General features: G+C 35.4%; 2 long non-coding RNA genes across 2 annotated transcripts in view; one reads left to right on the plus strand and one right to left on the minus strand.

Moving 5' to 3' along the window:
- Positions 1-4148, minus strand: part of LOC116084300 — a 51961-nt gene that overhangs the window by 40759 nt on the left and 7054 nt on the right. The gene's annotated exons all lie outside the window — the stretch shown is intronic.
- Positions 7-2109, plus strand: LOC116084302. The gene is made up of 2 exons (XR_004116073.1): positions 7-743; positions 2007-2109. It is a non-coding gene; the product is annotated as an uncharacterized LOC116084302 (long non-coding RNA).

Genomic DNA, 4148 nt, shown 5'->3' on the forward strand with positions numbered 1-4148 from the left:
TTTCCAGATGAGCTACCTACCCATGTGCACTGTTTACAGTGATGGTAATGCTCTTTGCACTCTTTAGGATGGGAGCCTCTAGTCACTCTTGACTGCTGAGCTCCTGAAGCATCACAAGGACAGAGAACTTCGTTTTACTTACTTGGATGAGTTATATGTGGCTGGTGGCTTGTGTATGGATAACAGAGCTTTAGATAAAATACATCTGAGGAAAGCTTATTGAAATGTGAATAATTTAAACTTGCCTCTGAGCAAAAGCTCTAACTGAACTGTTTGTATGTTAACACTTTCCTTAGTAGTGTTCCTGCCTCATGCCCTTCATGTGAATGACCGTTTGAAAAAAGCAGTTCTTGCATCTTACTGTTGCAAGTGCTTAGAATTGCATAGACTAGAGACTCAAATGCCAGAGACTGTTCTGAGATGGTTAACACATTTTAGCTTTGAAACCTGTAGCATTAGGCCCAACAGTTTATTTTAGATTAATTTGAAATAATATATCTTCTAAGTAAAATAGATCTCATTTTATCTATGATCAACCTGGAATATGGAGGTATGTCATATTTAAACATTTTAAAAAGTAGATGAGACTAAAGGCAGATGTTCTTAATTCCAGCAGGTTAATTTTGTCTGTTTTCATGGAGTATCACTTCATCTTCACTGATCATTTGGTTAGCTGTAGTTCAGTAAAGGCAGCAGTGAAGATGGCACCTCCCAGAAGAGTGCTTGGCTTGGTATAATCATTGGTAAGCTCTCAACCTGATCTGATCTATTTAATTTTCATGTGACAAAAGTAGAAGCTCCAAGATATATTTTCTACTACCTTAAAAATCTATGCTGGGTGGTGGTGGCTGCATACCTTTAATTCCAGCGTTTGGAAGGCAGAGGCAGACGGATCTTTGTGAGTTTGTCGCCAGCCTGGTCTACAGAGGGAGTTCCAGGAGAGCCAGAGCTACACAGAGAAACTCCCTAAGAAAACCAATATGTGTATATGCTATATATATTATTAACATATATCATACGTGGAGTATAGGGGTTATCAGTATATTTTTTAAATAAGCATACTTTTAGTTATGGTGGATTTTCATGACTACTTCTGTGCTATATAAATGCATCTTAATTTTTTAATACCTCAGTTTCCTGAGAGTAGACTTTTTTGTAAATATCTTACCATATCCCAGGGAAACAACCTTCTTTCTTGAAGTACTGGATATGTTCGTAGTGAATCAACTTCAAGTTTCATAAGAATGCTTTAGAGACTTGACTGAGGGTGTTTAGTAAATGCGTCTTAGTAATATTTGCATTCTGTGAAATGTATACCCTTATTTGTTCACTTACTGCATCATTTGTATGTATATGATACTTTCATGCTGTAGAAACTCACCATTTTATAAACACAGCACGTTGTATGAACTAATAACTTCTCTCAAAGCCCCTGGAAATCCACAAAATTAGTCTTTCAATTAGGCATTCATAAGTCTTATTCTTGGGATTTAAATGATTTCACAGTTAAAGTGAGAGATGGTCAAAGAAAAATGCATGTTTTTCTAGTTCATTAACTGCATTATGAAAATACTGACATCTTGAGGCAATTGTTACCATTAAGTTTCACAGATGCATGAAGCTTCCAAAGTTGATTTAAGATAAAATGTAATTGCTGAAGTTTGTTTATACTTTCGATTCAGTGCTCTAATCTGTAAAGAATTGATCACTGTCATCTCTAGGGCCAGCTTTCATGTGATTGTTAATGGTTATTGATTATTTTTAAGGGAGCTGAACCTATTGCCTTAAATCTAAACCTGCTGCCTTTGATGCTGCTCTACTTCAGACTGGCATCTGAATACCTGCTTTTATTATGAATGCAATTAAAACTTTAAGCCCATCAAGTATTGACTTAACTAGGTAAATGTAAATCTACTCAATAACTTGTAATTTTGAATCAAAGTACACTTATATGAATGTGAGCATTATGTTTTGAGCTATATAACAATTGTTTTTCTTCATTTTAGGAACTACAGGTGAATATTGAAAGTTTCATCTTCATGATTCCAAGCAAATATATTAACTGTTCTGAACTTTTGGTGAAAACTGTGATAAAGTTATGGAGAATGGTTTAATGTTTATTGGTCACCTAATTCATAGTAACTAAAGTGATAGCTATTAGTAATATAGAACAACTTTTATTTTGTGTTAGGGTACCATTTGAGCAGAAGTAGGTACTAGGGTTTTAAATTAAAAAAAAGATTTATTGTGTGTGTGTGTGTGTGTGTGTGTGTGTGTACATGTGCATGTAAGGTTCCAGAAGGTTGTAACCATGTAGGTGCTAGGAACTGAACCCAGCTCTGCTCTTAAGAGCAGCCAATTCCCCTAACCACTAAGCAGTCTCTTTAGCTCCAGGTGCTAGGTTTTATGAAGTAGATAGTAAGTAGCATGTGAAGATGTTGAGGTTCTACTGTAGAACATGACTAATAAACTGCCATGTTCTTACCATCTAGATCCAACACCTTTGCATATTGGCCTCAAATTCACTCATCATATTTCAAAACAAATATCAGTGATGAGTTCATTTTAGAAACAAGACTACCTCCCATATCACCCACTCCCCATATACACACCCCAGTCCCTTTCATAATCAATGTTGCAATTTCTAGAGGCTGTCTTGTATGTCTCAAATACCTGATACTTTGCAGTATTCCTATTTGAGGGGAGCATGAAGTTGATGGTGTAAAATTATGGGTAGTGTCTAATGACTTAAAGGAGAAGGAAGGAGTTGGCTTTTAAAAACAATAAAGTATAACAAAAACCAGCTGAGAACAGGAGAGAAATACTCAAGTAGTAGTGCAAGTATATATGTGTATAGAGGTTTGATGGATGGTTAAGGAAGTGGGAATAGATGAGGTTCAGTGAAATATAGAAGAGCGTTTGTCATCAAGTATTCCTGTTGCAATCAGAAAGGCTCTGTGACTAACAGTTCAGGATAAATTTATTGCAGTCGTTGTCTGCATTTAAAAACTAGCTCTGAACCAGACAGCTAAATAGTTATCTGGATTTTTGAATTAAGAGGTGGTTGTATGTTACACTCTGGCTTCATTAAATGTTTATCAAATATGAGCTACAGAATTGTTCTAACCCAGTGGGCCTAGTTTGTTTGTTTTCCTGAGAGCATCTAATAGGTGGCTTTGAGATAGGAGTGGCTTTGTACAGGAGGAGGAGAACACTGGTCTGGCTTGATTATAGGATTGATTATTGCAAGTTTTGGGATGGGCCAGGTTGGTTTATGGTGGAGAGATCTATGATTAATGTCATCTCCATGGCTAGCACAACAGTTGAGTAACACACGGTAATAAGAAATCCATGATTTTACTGCCTTAACCATTCTCAGAGAACCTTCACACAGTATTAATGAAGTTCTTTTGAGATTGAAAATTTATTTTGCAAATGACAAAAAAAAGAAAAGTACTTGAAAGACAGGGCTCATAGATTGTGCCACCTGAAGCCAGGCTTCAGAAATCTAGGTCCACTTTTTGTTACCATACACAATGCCTAACATCTGAAAGAACTTGCAGCTGAGTGTTTAATTTTGTTGGATAAATTGATTTTAGTGAACTTTACTAGATTGTTCAAATATAGTTGCTTTATTCAGCCTAAAACTTAAATGATATTTAAATATTTAATTGGTTTAGTTTGTAAATAAATAAATAATCCATTAAGGGATTTATTATTAAGTTGATTGTCTAAACATATAGTTGGTTTCCAGTAATTTGATCAGTAATATTGTTAAAGGAGACAGGATTTTTCCTTCAGAACAAGCTTTACAGACTTTTCTTTGAAAGGTGAATAGCTGTTAATAATAGCTGTAATGTTACTTGCATTTAATTCAATACTCTACATACTAATTGTTCTCCAGCATGTTCTTCATTTTACTTTTGCCAGATTGTAAGCATGAAAACACTTGTGTAAAGGGGGAGAAAACAATCTCTATTATTCAAGTGCAAGATTTAATTACAGTGTGTGATAATTGTATACAGTTGATCTTACATGAGACAGGTTATCCACTAAACCATGTCCAACAAACTATTCTTGACCAGGTATCTGCTAGATAGTTGAGAAAACAGCCATCTGAGAGGCTCATGTCGACTCATTTCCGTCTA

Source organism: Mastomys coucha, unplaced genomic scaffold (genome assembly GCF_008632895.1).
Source record: "Mastomys coucha isolate ucsf_1 unplaced genomic scaffold, UCSF_Mcou_1 pScaffold9, whole genome shotgun sequence".
NCBI lineage: Eukaryota > Metazoa > Chordata > Mammalia > Rodentia > Muridae > Mastomys > Mastomys coucha.